This window comes from Homalodisca vitripennis, unplaced genomic scaffold, assembly GCF_021130785.1.
Source record: "Homalodisca vitripennis isolate AUS2020 unplaced genomic scaffold, UT_GWSS_2.1 ScUCBcl_6530;HRSCAF=13779, whole genome shotgun sequence".
Lineage (NCBI taxonomy): Eukaryota > Metazoa > Arthropoda > Insecta > Hemiptera > Cicadellidae > Homalodisca > Homalodisca vitripennis.
In genome coordinates, this window is record NW_025782642.1 from 1 (window position 1) to 26,947 (window position 26,947).

The window sequence follows — 26,947 nt, forward strand, 5'->3', positions numbered from 1 at the left end:
AACAAGCCACTCTTCTACATCTGTCATCTGTAGATCGTGCTGAAATACTTGTAGATTTTGTAACATTTTTGTTTTGTCTGTCTCAACATCTGCTTCTGTTGAAATTGGCTCATGATCAGTCTCAGGTTCTTCTTGTTTCAATGATGGCCAAATCATTTTCCAAGCCTTCTGAAGGGTGGATTGTTTAATTTCATCCCAAGCTGCAGCAACAATATAGATGGCATTTTTTATATTTAAACTTTTCATTGCCTCAAAAGGGTTACGTCTTTCTTCTGTTTTTTTTCCACGAGAGAGCCAACATATTTTCTTCTGGATCTTCTCTTTAGCCATTCAATGATGCCCTGATCCATAGGCTGTATTAAAGGCGTAACGTGGGGCAGTAAAAATAAAGCCTTGATATTTCCTTTTTTAGTTCAGATTCAGAGAGGTGACTGGGAGCATTATCTAAGAGCAAAACAGCACAAGCAGCTAAGTTTTTAGAATTTAAATGTTTTTTTTTACCGAGGGGACAAATTCGTCAAAAACCCATTCCTTAAAAAAATGACCATCCATCCAAGCAGATGATTACAATAGAAAACTGGAAGTTTTGCCATGTTTAGCTTTTTAAACGCTCTTGGCTTCTTAGATTTCCCTATGACGAACAGCATTTTGTGGCTTCCTGCGGAATTGCTACAAATTGGAATTGTGAGCCTGTCTTTAGCAAGCTTTGTTCCTAACACAGGCTCATTTTTAGCAGCAAGAGTGGTTTTTGGAAGCATTTTGTAATTTAGGCTTGTTCATCTACATTGTAGCATACATAACACCGTTTTTGAGCTTTCCTTGCTTGACCTTCAGGAGTAGGGAGGGGGCGGGCAAAATGGCGCGCTGTCAGGCGGAGCGAATGTTTGTCTCCACTCTTATTTGCCGATTATTCTGCCTCAAAAATTACACTACCAACTATGGTTTGGTTTCAAATTAGTTTTAAATAACTATATGTTTCTAAATGGATGCAAATAAAACAAAAACAAAAGAAAAAAATCATTGTAACAAACAATAAATGACGTTCTGGAACATCATTACTCCTTTTGGCTTGTTTTTCATTTGACGTTCTGGAACGTCATTACTATTTTGAAGCAGTTTCCCGTACTACTCAAAGGGTTCAAAAAATCATTCCTTCTATTCATCATTTAATTACAAAATCAGCACTTTTAAATTCAATTTCAAATGTTAGAAATAATAAAATTGTTAGTAAAGATTAAACAAGTAATAAAATATACCACTTTGATTTGGAAGGGTAGTGGTTATAAAATTACAATTTTTTTTAAGGAATAGTGTAAAATTTCCAGAGAGCTGGCCAAAAAATTATGAAGAAACGATTCCTCTGTATCTTGCTTTTCCACCATTATATTATATTTCCTTCTAATTAATCAGAAAATATCTTAAGTGGTTACTCAGACGGGGTAGTTAGAGGTGTCATACAGCTGGGTACCATGGCTGGCAGGAACAGACCATAGTAGATAGCAGCAGCAGTACAGGGCGGGTGACTCACATGTTTTTGAAGGTAAATGTACACCCTTCTTCAAATTAGTGTGAGAAGCTTGGTGCTCATCTCACAGATATACCGTACTTTTCCACTCCTCTCACATCTTCACTTCATGTACACATGTTTGTAAAAGTTGTTTATTTCAAAACAGCCAGTCCGAGCATAGATAGTCCTATTCTTACAGCTCAACTGGCAAGGAGTTTTGGCTTGCTAACAACACTCATCTAAGAAATGATGAAATTACATAAGATTTGGTGTGGCTGTTTGTGGAGGAGTAAATTTAAATTTAAATGGCAATATTCAATTTTAATCAAGAGAAAACCATCAAAAGCAGTTGATGTTATTCTAAACTTATACATGGTAATGCTCGATGAAACTGAGGAGAATAATCAAAGAATGTTAAATACCTCACATTCATCTCCACTCTATTCTGTTTTGGTGCAGCTGTCAGTCTCAAGATTTCAACCTCATTCTCAACTTTTTTAGTTTAAAAATTAATTCTGAAATTATATAAATAAAAAGGTCTTCATTTAAAGATGAAATTAGGTTCAGTACCCTTACTTACTTAGCCTCAGAAAGGTTGTAAAACAAAACACATACTAGTCAAATATTCAGTTAGTAACTTGTTACCATGGTGATATTGCAGAAAAATGTGCATGGATGTCCTGAGTTAGTGAGTTGGGAGCTCCAGTAAAAGTTGTGTGATTGGTGCCTCATGCCATCACAGGACTATCAAATAGGATGAGAGTGTTCCGACTGGCTTTATTGTGACAAGCAACGATTCTTTTATGCAGTAGGAGTGGTGCAGCAGATGAGACGAGCAAGATTGATAATAGTATGCAGAGTACAGAAGTCTGCAGTATGAGAGGTGAACGTGAACCTACCATGCTGACCCAAAGTTTGGGAGTAAAGTTGTTAAATAACTTGAAACTTATTAAGTACTAAATTAAGTATTTTCTTAGTGTCAAACTACATTTTTTGTTGAAAACAGGTAAAAAAATTAATCTATGAAGTGAAAAGAATTTTATTTGTAGAAAAGAATCCAAAATGTACATTAGATAAAAGTATAAAAGTAATTAGTATGGAGGCCGACTAGGAGGGGGATAGTAAGAGGTGGGGTGGGTGGCAAGTGGCAGGGTAAGGGTAGGGTGGGGGGCGAGTGGTGGTGAAGGCAGGAGGAAAGGCTGAGCTAGGTGGCTGTGTGTAACCAGAATATCCGTATACCTCCCCACTTGACACCTTGTTGTCTGATACAACTCCTCCTGTCACAGTTGGAATCTTCTCTCCGTTATTTGCACTCTTCAGTTCTGATTTGATCACTTTGTTTGGTGTAACTGTAAACAAATAATGTTTCATATACAGATACAATTCTAAATAATTACTTGTCTAAATTACAAAATTGGCTATGATTGTAAAATCTGTATTTAAGGTATATAAATAAAGAGGGGTTGCTTTTTTAAACATATAACTGTCAATGATCTCTCAATTTAACAGGTTGGCTAAGTGGTCAATCCGTGACGTATCGCTGAAAGTATATAAAACTACAAATCCTTACAACTTCATCTCGGCCAAAACACTGATGATTGAAAATAAGTCAAGTCTGCTTGCTGAAATACATAACAAGAATGTAAATACAGTAGTATGCAATGTGAACATCAAATGTGTACAAAATACACAATCACTGCTGAATGTGGGGTAGGTCTGTGTACAGTAAGTAAACCTGGCAGTAGGACAGAACCATAGAAAACTTGGTCTTTAAAGGGTTAATTCCAGGTAAAGTAGTGTACCAGAGCATATTGCAGTCTAAATGTCACCTAATAAACCTGAGGGATTAGAAGCACTTTAGAATAACTAATACTTTGATGGAACTGACCTTATCCAGTTTTGCCACTAACAACATAAACTTTTGGTTGATTTACACAATCACTTCCCATGGAATCAGATTATCTTGAATGTAAAGTTCTTTGAGTTTCCACATCTTTACTCAGTAGAATTCTACAAGATAGCCATGCGAATGTTCCTTGGTGGAATAAGACGTACATCAAAGCTGTGTTGGTAAGATAGTCAACCATCCATCACATGTGTGGAAGTTAAATGAAGTTAGTGTTGTGGAAGTTCTAAAAAGAATGTGAAACTCAGTGTTTAGCAGACAGAGAATTGATTTTTCCATCATAACAATTCACATGCACACAGCTATCACTGTCAACCAGTTTTTGACAAAAATCAGCATGGTACCACAGCCTCGACACCTTATTCACATGAACTGGCTAATTATGATTTTTTTTCTTTGGGTCCTCTAGGACTCAGATTTGACAACATTGATTAATTAAATAAAAAATGGAAGAGAATATTTTGGCCACTATTGAACAAATATAAAACTGTATTGAATAATGGAATCACCACCTAGACTTATATATCAAGTGTAATGGAGAATATTTCTATTGGAATAAGATAGTTTTGAAAAAGTTAAATTTATAATAAAAGAATAATGTTGGTTTCCTTTAGGTACTCCTTTGTATATACCTTATAATGCACCTTATATACCTTATTGGCCAGAATTACTAAATGGAACAAAATTCTCAGGTATCAAAAAACAAAAACATTAAGATCACCACCAGGCTACTAGGATATTTTCTATCTGTTTTCTACACCATTCATAGGGATCTACTTCAGCCCTGACAACAGCATCACTGATCACTTACCTGATGGAAAACTATCGTCTCTTGTTTTGTTTCCAACAGAATTTGGCTCCAGGTGTCGCTGAATAGCTGGAACACACGAAGAAATCAAAATGATTGCAAAGGGATTTGTTAAACTATTTATCTTTTCTCCATTATCCACATCAGTACAACACAAACACGATACAAATTGTAAAGCATGCTAGATTATAATTCTTTTGAAATTAATATTTTAAGGGTAATTTTTATGGTTAACTAAATAATTTAAAATATTTAGTTAAATTGTTTTAATAAGAATCAATAAGAAAAATAACGCAAAATAATATAGTTGAATATTCTATTACATATGTATATGAGTCTAAAATACACTTTGTGAGTATTCTTAACATCATTATAAGACAAATATAGCTGTAAATATATGAACTGAAATGCTTGGTTTTCCATCTATCTTTCCGTAAGTTATTATTTTATATAAAAATTCATATCAATAAAATTGTTTTTAAGAAACAAGCCTGAAACTGTGCAAATATATTTCATAAATGAATATGTAGGTTTACAGAGAAATGTTATAAAATTGTTCTGTACACAATTTATTTAACTATCCAAAATGAAAGTCACACAAGATTGTAAGGATTTCAGAAAAATAACAACTTTTAACCCTTACAACTGTTTATGACGAACCTCATCAGACATTGAAATTTTGCAGTTCCATTCAGATATCATACATCACGATGATGTCAGTTTTGCGGCAGCTCTTCAATTGGTCCCGTGATTGTACAGCAATACTAAGAGCTGAACAAAAAACAATTGTCATATCTGCTCTTGTTTTTTTGTTTTTAATTAGTCAATGTGTTAACCTCATTTGGAGTTCTCCCCAACTGAATAATATGTCATTAGCAGGGACTATTCTTTTTCATTTCTTTCTATTTCCGAGGTTATTGCCGAGTTAGTGTGAATAAGTAATGAAGGCCTAAGCCCAACCTCAAATAATGGTGGTGGTGGATAACGATTTGACAACTGTTGGACTGTTTATGATGGATCTTATTTTCCACATTTTTCTTTATACTTGAGTAGATGGGTAGGGAGTAGGAACTTAATCAAAATAAACTTGTAAGTTTTTCAGACTTTTTTCATTTATTTTTAACTGTAAAAAAACTAAATGAAATTATTGCTGAAACTAACTGTTATGCAGAAGAGAAAAAAAAACAGAGACCACTTGTCCTAGATATATCTAGTCCACTTGGAAAAATGTTTCCCTAGAGGAAATAAAGGTTAGTGTTACCCTTAACATTGCACTAAATCCAAAGCCATCTCTACAAGATTATTTTTTTGTCTGAATGGGTATTTCACCAACCATTTTTTGTAAATGTATTTTCCAGAGACTTTTTGAGATTTTTGAGAGATATCATACCATAGTCAAATACATAATTTTTTAATGTGTCTTTTTTTATCTTGAAACAATACATAGGTATTAAGAATTTTAAAGCATTAAATATAAGTTTATGTATACATATAACTAATTATTTGCAAGAAAGCTATTACTCACCATAAATATACCAAAACAAATACGAGCTAAGAGGGCAGCTTTCTTTGCAATTTTGCACAAGCTTTTCTAAACAGTGTCGTACTTCTCAGCTCATATAGCAAAATTCTATAAATGCATTCACAGCCTAAACCCTTCTCAGGTTTCTCTTCTACAATAGTCATGTACAATAGTTATATATTTTCTAAATAATTTTAAAAGAATAAAAAACATGTACTTCTAATTTAAGAAGTCGGGTGATTTTATACCCCAATACCACATGATAGCAAATGGAACTGCAAAGCTCAAAAATCCCTTCAGTTGTTAACGGTAAACTCATATATATGCTATCTTACCTGCTGGTGGGATAGGAGAGGAGTGTTGAGGTGTCACAACGAAGGGTGTCGGAGGCAGCTGTTCCTTCTTAAGGGGAGGATTGCGGACCAGGGGAGGAGACTCTGGTGCCTGGGCGTTCTGCGGTTGAGAGTACAGATCCAGCACCTGGTGACAAATATCTGAAACACAGTATATATATTAGGGATAATCAAGTTACTAGTTTTTATAAAATCACAAAGAATTTTATAAAATTTCTTACATGATTGACATTTCATTTACAAATGGTTTGATCACGCCAACATTTTTTATCTTGAAACATGAATCAAACTTAATTTGATAGAATCCCAACAAACTGAAATTGGTTATAATATAAATGTGGACAAATAGATGTTTCCTTTCTAGGCCTCAAACTAGAAATGAACGACAATATTCATTGTAACAGAATTTTATATGTTTGTAGCTGAAGAGAGTCAAACACTACCTCTGTGGCTTGTGCACAAACCCTGACTAATTAATACTTTTATGCAACAATTGCCTGCCAGCTTGTACGAGTAAAAGTTCTTATGTCAGAAACCTCACGAAAGAGTCTTCCAAACTAAAAGTTCATTATCTGTATTTATAGATTATAATTTTCCAGCAAAAGACATAAAGCTGAATATTTTACCAGAGATTAATTATATGTATTTATAATTTATTTAGTTCTAGTCACTTAACACATTCAGTGCAGCCGGCCCCACTAGGGGACGGCAGACGTGCGCACGCAGTACGGACGTCCCCTAATGGGGCCGTCTTGCTGCTCTACACACAAAGCCTCAGTGTGATTCAGCCATTCGTTGTAGACCGTTGAATCTCTGCCGCATTTTAGGTTATGACCAACGCTTTATTGTGATTGGTTTCATTCGCGTTTACCTGTTACGGTTTTTTTTCAATAGGAGACCGTTGTAATCTTTGAGTGTTTAGTGTGTTGTTTTTGTGTATATCAACTGTGTAATTCTTTCTCTACATTATTTGTGTTTTTTTTATAAAAATGGATCCTGCAGTGCCAGGTAAATCTGGTCAAACTAACTTTCACACCAGCAATGAACAAAACTATGAGCGTGACAGTTCTGTGGATTTCATACAAAGAGTTGTTGACGACTCTTCCTCAGACAATTCACCTGCTTGTTCTGAAAGTGACGACGAGGCTAATGTTATTGAGGTTCCAACTTGGAGTATTACAATAACAGGTATGAGGCCTATTGTATTCGTCAGAACCGAATCTTTGTTTAGTATCAGTCCCGGGGGTTGGTTCCCCAATAGATTTTTTCACACTCCTACTTGACGATGTTTTCCTAGAAAATATTTACAAATGCTTATGCATTCAATTGTGTACACAGTAAACCAACCTTGACACCGAAATCAAGAATCAATGCGTGGAAAGACATCACTGTACCCGAGCTGAAGACATTTTTAGGCATTTTATTGCACACAGGCACAATAAAAATTAATCAAATCCAAGACTATTGGAAAACAGATTATTTATTCAATTTCAAGTGTTTTAGTAATTTTATGTCGAGGAACAGGTTCTTGTCCATTATGCGTTGTTTGCATTTTTTCAAAACAAACGACAATGCTCTTGACCCCGGTACTGCAAAACTCCATAGAAAAAATTCAGTTTTTTGTAGGTTACTTCAACGACAAAATGAGAAGTGTTTACTACCCTCAAAAAGAGTTATCTCTCGATGAGGCTATGGGTACTGTGGAGAGGAAGATTACACTTCCGTCAGTACATCAAGGGCAAAAGGCACAAGTTTGGTGTCAAATTGTACACTTTGACAGAGCATCAGAGATTTATTCTTAGATTCCTCATGTACACGGGCAAATCAGATACTACCGTAGATGGTGTAGGGCATACGGAGAAGGTTGTCCTACACCTTTTGAAGGATTATTTGGGGCAAGGCCATTCAGTGTATATGGACAATTTTTATAACAGCCCTTGCTTCGAACTTATTAGCTGAAAAAACATATTGCACGGGGACATTACGTGTTGGGCGAGAATTTACACCCCAGAGGAAGTAACCAATCAATCCCTGAAGCAGGGTGAGACAATTGCATGCTATGCAAATAGTGTAATGATTGGGAAATAGAAAGACGAAAGGTCAGTCTTATACATCTTGACTGAACACGAAAACGAAATGGTGGATTTTGTAGACAAAAGAGGTCGTACTAAGCCTAAACTTCTCCCAATAGTAAAATACAATGCTCATATGCGTGGTGTTGATCGTGCTGATCAGATGATGGCATACCACCCAATTGAAAGAAAAACCATCAGGTGGTATAAAAAAATCTTTGTACATACAATACAAATGATTTTGATGAATGCACATCAACTGCATAACATGTACAACCAAAAAATGACGCTATATGATTTTCGATTGGAAATGATCAAAGGACTTTTACAGCCTCCCTTAAATGTTGTTGAAACTCCAGATCAAAAAAGAATGAGAAAAGAGGCTCACAAGTAGACAAAATTCAAGGCCAAGAGGCAAACGTCAGCCGTACCAAGAGAAAGAAGTGCAGGCAGGCAGTGCACGAAAAATGGCAAACCAAATGTGAAAAACTGCTTTCCATTGTGTAACATGCCCTGAAAAGCCTGGCCTGTGCATGGGTCAGTGCTTTGAAGCTTACCATGACTCTCTGCAGTAAAAGATTGGATAGGTGGAGGTGGTGTATATAGTGTATATAATATTTATAACTAATAAGAATAGTGATAAGGCTATAATATGCGGCAGGCCGGAATTGGGGCCGAGCTTGTAACGTTAATGGTAAAAGAAAAACAAAACGGAACTATCATTTGGACAATCATCCTGAACTTTCAAAGAAACAAGTACCGGTAAGTGATATCAGCAGCAGAGCGCTCGTAATAACAACTTTCAACAGTACGGGACCAGCACAGTATGCGGCTGGCCCCAGTAGGGGCCGAAACTTGTGACGTCACAGTTCCAGGAAACTCGGCCGGAAACGTCATTTAGACCTTCAATTCTGCCTTTCCATCTGTGATGTTCGTGGCCGGTGGTAATGAAACCGGGTAATAAAATTACACCAATTCAGGAAAACTATTGGACTACATCTTGGTCGGGAGGACGCGGGTTTCATGGACCGTGGGTAAAACTGGACTGGGCAGAACACTCGCTGCTGGAATGGTAAGGAACGTTGGCGGGGAGAAGTGGCGTGACCTCAGTAGCCAAATAGGATTTAATTCAAACAGTATGGTCTCATATTACGTCACATACATATAACCGCCAACGGCCAGATCGATAATCAACATTCCTATCTTAACAAATATATTTTAGATAGCTGACTATTTATATTAGATTCAGATATGTACACCGCATTTCCTCCCTTCCAAAGTTGAAAAACACCCTCAAAATAACACACTACATAGTTTAATAAAAAAAAACATTGTTGAAATTCAATTAACACATTAATACAGTAACATCAATAAATTTTCCTTAAACTACAATAAAGCAAAATGGTATGAACGCTTAGGTTATCACAACTAAGACAAATAACAATACAATGAAACAAACTAAAATAGAACAAAACAATATAATTTACAAGTTCAGCCTATCCACGGGATTTCTAATCCGCACAGGATAGCGTCTATCATTGTTGTTGTTTGGGAACAGCTGGCGCGGCATGACAGCTGCCGTCGCAGCCGGTGACGTGTTGCCACGATCAGCTGTTTGTTTACCGTTAGAACGGCACGACACTGAGAGGGGAGGGGAGCGAGCCACACGGCCGCTCGGCGGAGAGTGGGGACTCACTGCTATTGGCTCTCGCCCTACCACCGGCGTCATGACCGGGGGGGAAGAGGAACTGTTATCGAAAGCGTCAGCTGATTCTACCTGTTTGTTTACATCAGCTGGCTCTCCCTGCACGGCTACAATCTGATCAATATGCCGTCTGAACACAATGCCAGACGTCAATTCAACTTCGTATATAACATTGCTGATCTGCTTAATTACCGTAGCACTAACCCATTTGTCACGGGTGCGATAGTCCCTAACAATTACATTTTGACCAGGATAAAATAGTCTAATTTTAGTTCCAGAGAAATACTCCTTTTGCTTGTCTTGTCTTTTACTAACTGTCATTGACAGGTTAGGCCTTAATAAATCTAACCTAGTCCTTAATTGCCTATTAAACATCAACTTTGCTGGGGTCTCATTGGTGGTAGCATGAACAGCATTTCGATAATCAAACAATATTCTACTTAAAGCTATATTTACATCTTTCTTATCACGTAAAGCACATTTTGATCTTATTCTTAGCATATTTGACAGAGTTCTCTGCCAAACCGTTACTCATGGGATGGTATGGAGGACTCAAAGTATGTCTGATACCATTGTTTGACATAAAATTATGAAATTCGAATGAGGAAAATGGTGGACCATTGTCACTGTGGACAGTCTCTGGCAGACCAAACCTACTGAACAAATCTCTTAAATGATTTATGGCTACATTGGCTGAAGTGGAAGCTACAGGAAACACTTCCAGCCACTTGCTGTGCGCATCAACAATTAGTAGATACATTTTTCCATTAATCGGACCTAAATAATCCATGTGAAGCCTTTGCCATGGACTTGAGGGATAATGCCACGTATGCAGCTGACACTTGCTAGGGTTATTTCTCTCCATTAAACAGGAAAAACAATTATTTGCCAAGGACACAATTTGATCATCAATATTAGGCCACCAAACATAACTACGAGCTATCGATTTCATTTTGACTATACCCATGTGGGATGAGTGAAGCTCGTCCAGCACATATTTTCTCATTTTGCTAGGCACTACTACTTTGTAACCCCAAACCAATATATTATTTACTATAGACAACAACTCTTCCCTCCTTGCAAAAATATGGCAACAACTCCTTGTCATCCCCAGGGATGCTATTTGGGCCACCCGTGCCTTACATAACCAATAACTTTGCATAAAATTGGATCTTTTTAGCGTTTCTGCTTGTACATTTTTCAAAAGTTAAAGGCACAGAGCTTTCCAAAAAGACAATGCAAATAACTGCCCTTCCAGTGGTCATCGTCGCTCACTTTCCGGCTCTTTCATTGTCAGTGGTAGCCTGCTGAACGCGTCGGCATTACCGTGATCAGCTGATTTTATATATTCTATATTAAACTTGTACCCTGACAAAAATAAACTATAGCGCTGCAATCTGCTGGCGCTAAACACTGACAAACCCTTATGAGGACCAAATATTGATAGAAGAAGCGGTTTGTGGTTTTTTTCCGTACATAAAGTAAATTCCCTACCATACAGATATTGGTTAAATTTCTTCAACGCCCCAGACAATAGCTAGAGCCTCTTCTCGATCGATCTGGGAGTAGTTTCTTTTCAGCACTAGTTAGCGTTCTAGACTGGTATGCTAATGGTTTTTTCAATACCTTCTGGTGTGACAACACTCAGGACCGCACCTAGTCCAAAAGAACTCGCGTCTACCGCCAGCTTCAAACGGAAGTTTGCCGTCATAGTGCGCTAAAATAGTCTCACTACTTAGCAGTTCTTTTACTCTATCAAATGCCTGAACACATTGCCTGTTGAAATCAAATGGAACGTCTTTCTTTAACAAATTGTACAATGGGCTTAAAATGCTTGACAAATTTGGAAGAAATTTAGAATAATAGTTAATTAGCCCAATTAGCGATTTAATTTCTGTGACATTCTTTGGGATAGGTGCGTTCTTGATTGCTTCTACTTTCTTGGGATCGGTGTGCAAACCGTGTTTGTCAATGACAAACCCCAAATACTCTACTTGGTTAGCAAAGAAAGTACATTTACTCTTTTTGACAGTTAAGCCTTTCTCATTCAACCTCTTACACACTTCTCTTAACTTCTCATAATGAGCCTTATCATTTTCAGCGGTTATTAGAATATCATCTAAAAATACTGCAATTTGATCTATACCCTGGAGAGTCTGCTCTATTTTCTTTTGAAAAATAGCACTTGCTGAAGTTATGCCAAAAGGAACACGGGAATAACAAAATAAACCTTTGTGTGTACTTATGGTACACAGTTTCTGAGACTCTGGATCTAACTCTAATTGGGTATATGCTTGACACAAATCGATCTTACTAAACTTCTCGCCCTTTTGCAAGTTTGCAAACAACTCATCTATTCTTGGTAACGGAAATTTTTCTACTTCTAAACAAGGGTTCAAGGTTACTTTAAAATCACCGCAAATCCTGACTGAACCACATTTCTTTAATACAGGAACTATGGGCGTACCCCAATCTGAAGCTACTTACAGGTATTAACACTTTTCTCATCTACTAGCCTAGCTAGTTCGTTTTCAACCTTGGCTTTCAGGGAAAAAGGTATTGGCCTAGGTTTGAAATATTTAGGAACCGTGTTTTCTTTTACTGTTAACTTTACAGGCTCGCCTTTAAAACAACCTATCTCGTCACTGAATACCTTAGGAAATTCTTTGAACAACTTGTTCTTAAGTTCAAGACAACTATCGGCATCGGTTTTACTTATCTCCAATAACCTGTCATTATTTTTAAACGAAATTTCCAACCCCTAGAGCACTTAACCATTCCCTACCTATAAGTGGATGAGCAACCGGACTTGATGACATACAAGTCCATTACTTTGTTCACTTTGTTATAGTTAACTTCAACTTTGATCTTGCCTACAGGTGTGATAGGTTGATCAGTATAAGAGCTGAGTGTCAACTCACTAGGTTTCTAATTTACACATCTGGAAATGAGAATTGTAATATTCCTCACTGCAAACACTCACAGAAGCCCCTGTATCAACCTCAAACGTTAAGCTTTTACCATTAACAATTAAATTAAGCTGAATTTTGGGTCTACCTTGACTCTGTCAGTCACCTTTTCATTCATTCTAAATAAATTGGCTACATCCTCCACAAATTGCTCAGTGTCCCCTGACACCTGATTACTGTCATCAACACCTTCTAGGTAGTTATGTTTGCGATAATTTTTGGAATTCCCAGTGCTTTTACTATCTCTAAAATTAGTCTTATCTCTATTTACATTTGTACCTTGCCCGACCAGCTAACTTAGAACGACACACTTTTGCTATGTGGTTTTGTTTACCGCAGAAATGACACTTCACACCTAATAACCTGCACTGTGAACGGAAATGCCCTGTGAGGCCACAAACATAAACATTGCGCACTGCCACTGCCACCTGGCGGAGATCGCCGCTGCCCATCCAGAAGGCCCTGGTGACGTGCCGCCGCTGACCTTGGCTGTTCCCCCTGCTCCCTTTCCAGGCCGCTCCAGCGTTGTCGCTCCGTGCTGTCTGGGAATGCGTCTGTGGAATGCGGTGCGCCATTTCCCGAATCTCCCCCTCCTGGCCACCCACGCTGCTCAACTGATGGATCCGCTCGGGTCTTCCGACTGATAGAGCTGCCGCCGATTTTTCTGCTTGCTCCATTGAAAGCACTATTTTGGTCGCTTGCTCGAACGTTAACGAGGCTTCCGATAAAAGTTTTTGTTTGGCACTTTCACTTCTGATGCCACTCACCAGTCTGTCTCTCAAGTAATCATTTAGCGACGCGCCAAAGTCACAATGGGTTGTCATTTTTTTCAAATTTGCAATATACTCGGCAAACCGACTCGCCTTCCAACTGTACTCGCTTACTAAAACGATATCGCTCCGCGATGAAGCTAGGTGTAGGGAAATAAATGTTTTTGCACAAGTTGCACCAGTTCATTAAATGTCTTTTCCGACGGTTTATTAGGAGTGCACAGGTCTCTCAACAAACTATACGTTTTTACTCCTATCACAGTTAAAAGCGTACTGACCTTTTTACCCGCATCAATGCTATTACAGTCCACCCGGTACAGCTCAAAAACGTTCGATGTATGACGCCCAGGTTTCAACTGACCCGTCATATTCCCCGATAACGCCTATTTGCGCCATTATATTAGTTACAGGAAACGGTTAATTCGTCTAATTGTACTTGCCACACATTAAACTAGCAGCTAAAATAATTTTGTTGCACACTACACTTCCTTCCACGCTAATTGGTTTGAAACTAAAGAAAATTTGTACTTGTTAATCTTCGTGATGTTCACTCGACATCGCCATTTTTGTGATGTTCACTCTCGATCAAAACTGTCCTCCGTGTTGTTCGCGCACGTGGTGTTCACTGTTGATGTCCAGCCGGCGATGTACACTCGGAATTTCGCACTAATACTAATTTCCATCCCATCCTCGTCGCCCATTTGTGATGTTCGTGGCCGGTGGTAATGAAACCGGGTAATAAAATTACACCAATTCAGGAAAACTATTGGACTACATCTTGGTCGGGAGGACGCGGGTTTTCATGGACCGTGGGTAAAACTGGACTGGGCAGAACACTCGCTGCTGGAATGGTAAGGAACGTTGGCGGGGAGAAGTGGCGTGACCTCAGTAGCCAATAGGATTTATTCAAACAGTATGGTCTCATATTACGTCACATACATATAACCGCCAACGGCCAGATCGATAATCAACATTCCTATCTTAACAAATATATTTTAGATAGCTGACTATTTATATTAGATTCAGATTATGTACACCGCACCATCGTACAAGGTAAGTGTTTTCTACATAAAAATGTTTCAGCATCCGGTAACCCTAATTATACTTTTTGCCGCAGCGAATATGTTAAGATAAATTATAAACATCCCTAACAACAGTTCGGTTTATTTTCGTTGAAATAACATTTAAATGCAGATAATGATTGTTACAAAAACTTTTATTAAAAAGACTAAAATCATAAAGGTAACACTCTGCAAAACTAAAAACATTATACAACCAATGTTTACTTCAGATGTTAGTAAGTGGCAGAACAATTTATCTGTTTCAGTTTTTTTTACATTATAATAAAACTAATGTACATTAATTTATTTGCTTGAAAATGCACATTTCAGAAAACAATGCAGAATGTGGTGGACACTTAATATCAAGAAATATTTCACTTGCATAAACAATAGCAATGAACACTCCTTTTTGTAACGCATTACCTTCCAAAAGATCCATAGTTATATCCTCCACGAACATGTCCCACCAACGCAGATGTTTTACTATGACGGCCGATCCAGTCCACTACCTCAAACTTGCTGAGCTTTCCTGCCAAGTACATGAGAGCTACTGCTATCACTTCTGGTTCCCACTGCAGACACAGTGTTGTACACAAGCTGTCAACAACACATTCAGGATTAGAGTAAGAATGTGTTAATGTTATAGCCTCCTCGAACAGTGTGATTGCTTGACAACAAATGGGTCCAAATGTGGACTTACAGAACCATATACAATAAGGTACAATAGTGGCCATTCACAGACTTGCTGTGAGGTTTGTTTGAACCAACTTGTCAACAGAACAAACACAGTTTCAGATTAGAACATGTTAGAATAAGTACTGAAAATTTTCTAAAAACAGTCAACTATTATAAACTGACATTCAGCCACAAAAATGTATGAAAGAGTAATTAACAACTTTGTCAAAAGATCAAAAAACTTACCAGTAAGGTACGCTACAGAAGGAAACTTATTAAACTTTATCTGATTACTATAGTGTTTTATGAGGAAACAGTAATCGAATGTTCTTGAAGATTTAGAGCTTAATTTGTTAATGTTGCATGAGAAAATATACTTTTAGTTTAAATTTAAATATGACTTGTATACGTATACGACTTGGTATACGTTCTATATATATACTATAGGCTACATAATTTTCAAACAGAAGAAATCATTAAGAATACCTGTCATTGACAAATGTCCATGCCATCTGCACCATTTTATGTAGCTTTTGCTTGTCTCCTGAAACAAAAAAAGGGTAAAAAGGTAAACTAAATTAAATTTTTTATATTTAAATTGAGTGCATTTTGCTTAAAACCAAATCCTCATTTTAACAATTATACACTGTTTCCCAATTTTTTAACATTAAAAGAGGCAGATCAAAATTCCTCTAGTAACAGCCCAACTTTTAGTAAAATTTTTTAAATAATATATTTACTATAAGCCAATATGTTCTATACGTGTACAATTTTTTCACTGTATTAATGTACGATTTAATATTTTAAGAATATTATCACAATGTAAGTCAATTCTATCTACATAAAATATTTCCAGAAAATATTAAATTTTCTACAAATAAATGGAGAGAATGTTTCTGATAAAGAATTAGTTCTTTTAATAAAAATAAACTTTTAAGGCATTAAATGTTAATGCCTTGACTTTGAAATTTTCCATTAACACTTAACCCTTCGACGCACTGCGACGTACGCCATACGTCTAGTGTTTACCGCTGAACTCGGCATCGCGCAGTCCAATCTTATAACGAATATATTTCGGTTATTTTCGGTGTAATAAATTCGAGTTATACATTGTTGGAAAGAAGATTAAATGAACTATCGGTGTATCGATACCTAGCCATTCAACATGTAGTTTATAGTAGACGAAAAACATCGATCAAGGTGGCGCTTGCTGTCAGCTGTTTCTAACTACGCAATTGACTGTGAAACGACTTTGTCTGCTGGCATGACAATGTTATTGTTTGTGTTTAGCTGTTTATTTGTTTGGTTATGTTTGGTATTGTAGTGGAATATAATAAGAATATGGGGGTTGTGGACCTTAGAGATCAAATGCTAGAGAACTATCTACTGGAAAGGAAAAGAGGTACTAAATGGTACATGAAAGTCTTCAAGCGTATGCTAAAACGCTTTACAATTCTGAACTCATACATCATTTGGAAGTCAAAACACAACAATATTGATCACTTAACATTTAGATTAGGCCTAGTAAAAGAAATTTTGAAAAAATTTCAACAAGAGGTACCAAGAACAGTTCAAGGCAGACCATCCACTGAGCCTCCACCAATGCGCCTAACTGAAAGACATTTTATTGAAAAGATTCCACCAACTGGGAAAAAAGCAAAGCCTCAAAGGATATGTGTGGTTTGCTACAAACATGGCAGAAGAATGGACACAATCTACTGGTGTCCCCAATGTAAAGGCTGGCCAATGCCTAGAGGACTGCTTCAAGACATATCACACACTTGCAAATTTCTAATATAAGTACAGCAAATAACTTCCAGTAAACATGTCTTAAAAACTTTTGTAATGGTATTTTGTACATGTTTGTATGGGTATACTTATATTTTAGCAATACAATCACTTTTACAAGTATAGGCTTAACAGAAAATCATTTAATGTACAGTATGTATAGGTAATGTTGTCACAAAACTGTGGAAAAACAAGAAATTAAGTGGACCACTTAGGGGGTGTTCAGTTCAAATTAAATAGTGCGTTGAAGGGTTAATGTACATGGCTTTGCAAAATGATTCTGATTCTCAGAGTCAAACATCCCTAAGGAACAACCCTATATTTTATCACAGTTTTTCATGAACAGCCCAAATTTTTACTGAATATTTGTCCCAATTTACATGAAATTGGAACCTGTAAGTCCTGTTTGCAGAGCTCACACTCTATAGAAGGATTTTCTGGTACACAGGGATTAATAAATTTCTTATAAATATATTTAGAGCACTTGTAAAGTAGTGAACTCCGCCTTATTACAATTATTTTTGATTAAATATAACTGTACTTTGATACTGGAGTAATTTCTTTACTTTTTTCTTAGAGCCTTTTATTTAAAATACACATTGATATTAGTAGTAGTATGAAATGAAAATCAACTTACCCTTGAGACTTTTTGCATATTTTAGGAGGAAGCTATAGGGGTGCTCCACCTGCAAATCAAACTTAATGGTCTGTAGAAGAATCCTTTCCAATGTCATTACTTCCTCCTACAATATCGAAAGTTTTCATTTACACAACAAATAGATTTCACAATCTCAGCACACACAAGTTAAAATAACCACAAACAAATATACATATACTACAATTATTTGCCAGTTTATTGACTGACATGGTTTATTAGTAACAATGGTGTCTACTAATATTTCCAACACCTTTATTCAGCCAATTTTTAAAATTGTTTTTTGTTTAGGAATTACAGAATAAAATATTCTAATTATCAATTTTACAAACTTGCACCTGTGATATAAAACAGGACATTTAATCAACAGATTCATTATGTTGTGAAATCCATAAATTTTGTTAAACTCTACTGAACTCTTGCCAATTCATAGCCTAATGGTTTTTTTTTTTTTTTTTTTTTTTTAATAAGGGCATAAAACACGCAGGTTATCAATGCCCGTAGGGTTAACGGACACCTACATTTTAAAATATGGTGTCACGTTATTAGTGCAAGGAATAAATAGCGGATCGCTATGTCAAATAACATTATCACATTAAGACAATAAGAAAAAACAACAGCAGTGAACGGAGGACTAAAACTAAATAACAAAATTAACCGAGAGGCTGTAAAGGGGCCCGATAGTTAGAATATGTCAGATAAATAATAACGATGATAAATATAATAAAATCTAATGCTAAAACCAGGTGGGTGTGCGTTAGTGAAGGTAGGTTGTAAAGGGACCCACCCTCACCAATAACAAATAACAGATAAATAGAAGGACAAATGTGCCCGGTCTCCTTACGTGACACCTACAACCCCCCCCACAAAATTAATGATAGTGGTGTGTCTCTCACCTCACAGAATAGAAATTTTTAACTGTAAAGGGGTTTTACCCTTGATTAAAACACAGAAATTTTCCTAACGAAATTTAAAAGATTGCACTTAGGCGGTGCTAGTTCAACTATTAGGCAGTTTTTTAGGCAGTTAGTTCAACACTTAGGCTAGCCTTAAAACTAAATAAACAACTCAGGGGTGAACTCTAAAAGGGCTCGCCCTTGCCTAAAACTAGCGGTTAAAATGTTTACTAAAACTAATCAGGTACTATATCTCTCATATTCTGGACATTAATTCGGTGCTTCTCCAGAAAAACTAAAGAGCTTTGTTAAAACATCTCTTTGTCACCAAGCAACTCATCTAACCGGCCTGGCAAACGATGTGCTCTCCTCTGCCCGGCGTAGAGGCGGCAGTCTATCAACACGTGGCTGACGTTTAACGCCATGTTACACTCCGCACACTGCGGTGGATCACCACGACTCATTAGGAAACCATGAGAGAGGCGAGTGTGTCCGATACGGAGTCGACACAGTACAACCTCCTCTCTACGGTTAGTGCGGTAAGCAGTTGACCAAGGCTTTACTGTGTATTTAATCTGCCGAAGTTTGTTATTGGTCACTTGATCCCACGATATATTCCACTGATGTTGTAGACGTGACTTTGCAATCGGCTTTAGATCGGACGCGATTGATCGCCTAGTACATGGAGTCAGAGAGATTGCCCTCCTTTGCTGCCCTATCTGCGATCTCGTTACCAGGTATTCCGGTATGTCCAGGTACCCCATAGTAAACGTAATTGCGATACCCCGCGACATCATCTCGCTCAAAGGCGTAGCGGATCTTACGAACCAGGACATGTTTGGAGTACATGTCCTTTGATAGCCAGCAGACCGCTTAGCGAGTCCGAGCACACTACCACCCACCCTATTTGTTCTTGGACATACAATATTTAACGATTTCAAAGATAGCTGTTAGTTCTGCTGTGTATATTGAAGATTCAGGAGTGAGGCAGAATTTGTACTCTCTATTGGAAGTGATAAAGGCACAACCCGTTCCTGCCTCACTCTTTTGAGCCATCCGTATAGATGACATCGCAGGGTGAACAGGATGACAAAATTTCTCTACAGGCGCTTGTGGACAACAGTGATGCATCTTGCTTGTCCAACTGTAATAAACGACAGTATTACATTGGGAGTTCTGACTGTCCATGGTGGCCTATCCATCTCGTGACATACTTCAACATCAATCGCTCTCATGTCCACATTCTGCGAGATGTAACAGGATTCTAATGCCAAAAAGGTGCGGAGGGCATTAGGTTTATTGTGGTACAAGGGAGCAAGCGATGTGTCGAGGACTACCTCAAAGGCCGGATTTTCTGGCCTTGATTTTAAACTAAAAAAATAGTTTTATAGCCAATTGAACACGTCTGAAAGATAGGGATGGCTCACCACTCTCAGCTAACAGACTTACAACGGGGCTGGAACGAAAAGCTCCAGTAGCCAATCCTGATAGCAGAGTGATGGATTGAGTCCTACATTTTAAGGGCTGTTGGCTTGGCAGAAGAATAAACCTGGGATCCATAATCTATACAAGATCGAATATATGCCTTGTAAAACTGAAGCATGCATTTTCTATCTGCACCCCACTTCGTTTCCGCTTAAAGCTCTCATTCGCGTTAAGTCCTCTTTAGGCATTTCGCTTTAAGTTCTTTAATGTGCGAAACCCACGTCAGTCTGTAATCAAACCACAACCCCAGGAATTTCACACAGCGACTCGCTGGGATTATTAATTCTATTTATCCTAAGAGTTGGATCAGCGACGTTCCTCAGTCGAGAAAAAGTTATACATTTAGTCTTTGAAGGAGAAAAAGAAAACCCGGTTTGGTTGCTCCAATCTTCAAGACGGTGGATGGTGAGCTGGAGGTACCTCTCTGCAGTAGCCAGCCTCCTGGCAGCAGGGACAAACACAGCAAAGTCATCTACGAATAGAGAGCATCTGACAGGAGCTCTGACGCAGGAAGTGATGCTGTTTATGGCCACAGCAAAGAGAGTACAGCTAAGGACACTCCCTTGAGGTATACCGTTCTCAAGAATTTTGGTGTCGGACAAATGAGTTCCTAGTCTTACATTAAAAGAACGCTCATCCATAAAACCTTTAATAATAAAATATAGCATATTACCGCCGACGCCCCAATTTGAAAGGGTGATTTATAACTCCCCTACGCCAAGCTGTATCATACGCTTTTGTATATCGAAAAATACAGCAACAAGTTTGCCTCCGTTCAAGAAAAGCATTCAGGATTGACGATTCCAGGCATACTAGGTGGTCTAGAGTTGAACGGCCTTGACGGAAGCCACATTGCTGTGGAGACAGGAGATTATTGTGTTCTAGGAAACCATACCAAGTCTACGATTTACCATCCGCTCCAGTATCTTACAAAGACAACTGGTAAGCGAGATAGGCCTGTATCTAGTAGGGGAGAACTTGTCTTGGCCAGGTTTGTACAATGGCACAACGTAAGAGTTTACGCCATGAACTTGGAAAGCTGCGTTCTTGAAAAATTCTATTGAAAAGGGACAAGAGGCACACTTTAACCTCTACAGGAAGGTTTCTCAACATGGCGTAGTGGATGTCGTCAGCACCGGAAGCTGAGTTTATAATGGGAGAAATAGCAGATTCTAGTTCGTCAAGGGAAAACAATAAATTTAAGGGACTTATATTAGTTTATTGTCATTTAAGGGCTGTGCTTCATGTTGTACTTTATATCGCTGGAACAAAGGACTGTAGGACGTCGTCCTCGACACGTTAGAAAATGGACGAGGCCCAGAGCGTTTGCCACATCTTTCGGCTCGGTTAATATGATGTCGTTCACCCTTATAAGCCAAGAATAGGCAGAGGTGGCTGTTTTCCGCAAACTGCCTTTAGTCCTCCTCCACACCAGAGATAAAGGGGTGGTACGGTTTATCGAAGAAAGTAAATTCCTTCCACCACGAATTTCGTCGACATCTTTTAAATATGAGACGAGTTTTAGCTCTGGCAAGACGAAATCGTTCGAGGTTTTCCTCGGTCGGAGATCTATTAAATATCCGCAAAGCTTTCCTGCGCTCCAGAAGCGATATCCTACACTCTTCTGTCCACCAAGGTACGTTTCTTCTTTTGATGATTCCTGTTGTTTTTGGAATACTTTCCAGAGCGGCGCTTGAAATGGCAACTGTTATATTGTTGACGGCGGAGTCTATATCTACTGATGTGTGAAACATCTGGTGCCTGTAAAACTTGTTTTAAATTTGCTCCAATCTGCCTTATCAAGCACCCATTTAGGTCTTTGGGACACATTACCTGGAATATCGAGAACTTTAGTTATGACCGGTGCATGGTCGCTACCGTAAAGGTCAGAGGAAACTGACCAATCGAAGTGGTAAGCAATTTGTGGTGAAGCACACGGTTAGGTCTAATACTGACCAGGAACCTGTTCTCGGGCAAAAATAAGTTGGCGAGCCATCGTTCAATAAGACAAGATTTAGATCATCAAGGACCTTGGAAACCATGTTGCCCCTTGGAGAGCAAGTAGTAGAGCCCCAAAAACGATGGTGGGCGTTGAAATCACCCACAAGTACAAAAGGATGAGGCAAATTGATTAATAAGGTCCAATAGATCTTCTCTTGGAAGACATTCTGGTGGCGGGGGGATATAAACACAAACTGATAGTAATTTTAAACGGTATGTCAAGCTTTATGCATATTACTTGTAAGAGGTGTGTTCAAAGGTACCTCCACTGTATTCAGAGAAGGATTCGCGAGAACCATAACTCCTCCACATGCATGTCCGTCATTATGGTTGTCATGGCGGAAGATCGGTATCCCATCCCCTGATGGAAAAATTGGCATGCACGGCGAAGCTTGGTCTCCTGAATACATATGACATTTGGTTTTTTATTTGTGATGCTAGTAGGTTCAGGTCTTCCAGATGGCTTCAGCAGTCCGTTTAATATTCCCATTGTATAAATATTCATATAAAAATTAGGTTTTAAAAAGTAATTTTATTTTTTGTTTTTCCTTGATTTTGTTTGAAATTTACAGTAGTTTTTTTTCTAATTCTGAATGTGGTCTAAGGTCGTCATCAAACCAAATCCTCCTCCATTAGGCTGGATTTAGAGGACTGGTATGAGGGAGGGGTTCTGTTGGCACCCTTTGACCGTTCGACCACTTTAGAGGAAATTTTTTGATTCAGCCCTGACACAAGTTTTTGGCGTACTTCCGGAGATAAATTTTTCTTTCCCGTCACGCTGGAACCTTCAGCATTAGGGGTTTTTAAAAATTGAGCAGCAACCTGCCCCTTCAGAAGACTGTTGCTTGTTTAAAGTGTTTCGTCCTTTGGGTTGAGTAGGTGTAGCCGGTCTTACAGACACAGAAGGTGCAAGGTCTGATACATCAGTGCCTCCACTACGTGGGAAGGTCCTTGGCACTAATTTGTTGTACTAAGGCAGCAACCTTTTGGGTTAGTTCTCTAACCATGCCTTCCAGAGCTGAGCAGGAAGAACACCAGGTTTCGGTTGCACAGGGACAGAGGCAGCCTGAGAATAGGATACGTCCTTCTTCGGGGTTTGCCCAAGTCGTTTCCTATATTCCTTACGAGCATCGCCGAAAGACAATTTCTCACTAGTGACTATTTTTAGCACTTCCTTTTCTTCGATGTATACTTTACAGCTGCGAGAGCTTGAAGGATGCTTGCCCTTGCAGTTTGACGCACTGTTCTTCGCCACCGGCACAGTCCTTGTCACTGGTGACCACTTTTTCCACAAAGACTACATGTTTCAGGGTTATTGCAAGTTTTGCTTGAATGCCCAAAACGTTGGACATCTATAACACCTCTGAGGATTTCTAAAATATGGACGAACTTGTAGAGAAAGATATCCTGCTCTAATTGTGGCTGGTGGGTGAGGAAGGGCAAAAGTCAAAATGTGACCTGGTGTAGGTGTCGGTACACCGTGTTCAAAAAAACCTTCATTATTCTCACCACATCAGTCACAAGACAATCTTTCAGTTCTTCTTTCAACTCTTCAATTGAGCAACATAGCATATCGCGACAGAATACAATTCCTTTGCAGAAGTTTAATGTCTCATGAGGATGGACAACGACTTCTACTTTGTCGTAAAAGGATCTCATGGAGAGAAATTTCTGAGCCTGTGGAGCGTTCGCAGCCTCTACCAAGATGCTTCCATTACGGAGCTTCCTAACAGAAGACGGCGAGCCGCCCACTCCGACTAGAGCCTTGTTAACAAGGAAGGGGCTCACCTTTGCCAAGTTCTAAGTTTCGTCTTTGTGTTTGAATACTAGAAAAAAGTGGGGTGGGAAGATTTTGATCATTAATTTTCTTGTCTGCAGTTTTTCTCTGTTTGTTTGTTTTCCTCTTCAGATTCTGAAGAGAGAGCACGCTTCTTTTCCCAGATCCATACTAGAATCTCTTTCTACAACATCTATTTTTTTGTTCTTGAGAAGGGTTTTAGGGTAGCCATTCAATATATGAACCAGTGCATCGTGATTAAAGGTGCAGGGCCGAGACATCGGGAACAGGTATACCCTCGGGAACCTGTCAGCCAAAGCTTGGCAGGGCACCCTACCCCAGTTCCCCGGGGCCCGATGTTATCTCGTTTAACCGAGTCGGGAATTCACGCACGACTCGGGCTCGCACGTGGCAACAGAAATCTCCGACATTTCTGTCCAATAATCACTTCCTGACCAGGGACCGAAGTGGCTGGCACCAGGATTCATACTACCGTTTGCCTTCGGCAGAGCAAGCTCACATCAGCTCTCTTCTGCTACACCTTCTCAGAGTGTAAGCAGTTCAAGCACTCCCCGCAAACAATAGCACGATCCAGTCAGGAAAAGGGAGGAATTAGGAATAGGTAGGATTTATGGATGAGACAGGGGAAAGTGCCAGGATTGGAGATGTGTCTGGCACTAGCTCGGGGTACGAAAGGTCGCCAACCTTTAAACGTCAGAGTAAGACGTCCCCCTACGGGCACCTAATGGTTCTCATAGGTAAAATTATATAGTACAATTTGTAAAGATTCTGTATAAGATTTTAATGAGGGCAATAAATAAAAGAAACAGAAAAAAAAGAAGCACAATTTTATAAGAATGTATTTTATAATTCAATCATAAATAATAAGACATTTTAAGAATGTAACCTTGTGAGTAATATTCCCAATGTGGTGCAAGCCAGAACACTTATATGACACCTGTCACATGAGTCAGAGAACAAAAAAAAAAATAATCAGACTGTATCATGCGGTATGGGATGTGTTGCTCCATTTTACTATAAATAAAAATCTGTGGGTAAATAAAAAGTTGTCACAATTGGGATTTAACAAATTTTTACAATCAAGAATCATAAAACATTCTTATAGTTAACATATTTTGCTGTTTTTCACTGTCGTTTGCAAAGATATGCTAGGTCTAGAGTTTACAAAAGCACAAACTCTACAACAAATGTTATTTTAGTACAGAGGGCAGTGGCCTTTTTTAAGTACTGGACACCTCGTTTACACTAATACATTGGGAACCAGAAATAATGCAAATAAATGAAAATCCGGATAAACCAGAATTTCAGAAAACTCAACATGAAAATTCAACAAAAAGTGTTTATTCTTCAAAATATTGGGTTCTCTTCCAATTAACAAATCCGATCTGGATAGCCTGAGATCCAGATAGAAGAGGTCCTGATAAACAAGGTTGTACTGTATTTTCTTACAATAGATTTCTTTTCTGCCTCTACCTTTCTCTTGTCTGGCAGGATCTAGATCAATATATGAGTGCTAGTCACAAAAATATATATATATAACAGTATACGCACCCATTTGGCTTTGTATCAACAGTAGATGTGAAAGGAAATATCAGCATCTCTCTTTTTAATGTGTCCGGTTGGCACAGTCCCCACACGGTATTAACTTATTTTATTTACTGCTTGAATGTATATTTAGCCAAAGAGACAAAAAATTGGGTACATATCTTAATAAACAGCTAAATAACATTTTTTAAACAATTTAATACTATTTTTAACCTTTGGATCTTCACCAAATGTTGCAAATTTCTGCTCTGTTTAGAAGACCTTTGGCAGTCTTTATGATATCTTTACACTTCTTTGGTGTTTCCTCAACTTTTTCCTGCTAAAAATAAACAGCAACAAGCTGTAACCTGCAACAATTTTAACCTATAGTAAAGTATTCAGCAAAATATAACATTGTACTATTATTTTTAAATGTATTCATTATTTTTGTAATTGTAAAATACAAACATAAATTACTAAATTAATACCTACAAGCAAAGTTAAATCATATTTTTAAATTCACAGGAAACAAAATGTAGAAGTATACCTCAGAATCTTACAAAGTAACAGTTAAGTGGCATTATAGCTGAAATAATAATTTTAAATAACTTTATTTTTTTAAGTCCCTTAACATCTTTACAACCACCGTAAGGAGTGTGCTGCAATCAAGAAGTTTGCTCGTCAATGTGTTAATTAGAAATTATATCCATTTTGTGAACATGACCTTTATACACTTCTAAAATAAATAATTACTACGATAAACTCTAAATTGACTTACGTAACGGGGGAAATTTCTAAATGAATGATACATGTAAAATCTATGAAAATAAACGACTCCAGTGGCCATAGTGTTGTAGCCTAGGTCCATCTTTGTTCCAGTGTCAATGATGAATCTGGCTCCTTCCTTCCTGTATCGACACTCGGTCCTCATATTCAATGCCATCTTGAACGGAAGGAGTGTTTCTTAACTCTTTCTTCTCAAAGTACCAACATGGCATACCACAATTAGGATCTGAAATTGATAAGGAAAAAAAATTATTATATAGATATAATCAATTAAATTATATTAGAAGACTTATACAAAGCATTCACTCTGTATTCAGTTATATAGGTCTGATGCTGCTTTATTTGAGAGCAAAAGGTCTCACAAAAATAAAAATCAATATTATTGGATTGTTCATTTTAAATTAAGAAAGAAGTATATCCAATAAGCAAAAAGAAGATCCAATATGCAAAGAGCATCTAAAATACATGACTGTTATGACTGTAAATATTCATTTTCAAACCCTCTGCAATTTTTACAAGTTGCCTGATACTAATAGCTATCAATGATGATATGCTAATGGCGCAGTGCAGCCGGTACAACGGTTATTGCACGATAACCAGATTAAAGCAAACTTCGAGTGTGGGTTGCTGCTTGGATGGGTGACCACTGAGCAATCCTATCCTTGC

The 26,947-nt window shown here is 38.0% G+C and overlaps 1 pseudogene; it reads right to left on the reverse strand.

Moving 5' to 3' along the window:
- Positions 1-2,614: 2,614 nt before the first annotated feature.
- LOC124373850 lies at positions 2,615-26,493 on the reverse strand (annotated as a pseudogene).
- Positions 26,494-26,947: the final 454 nt, after the last annotated feature.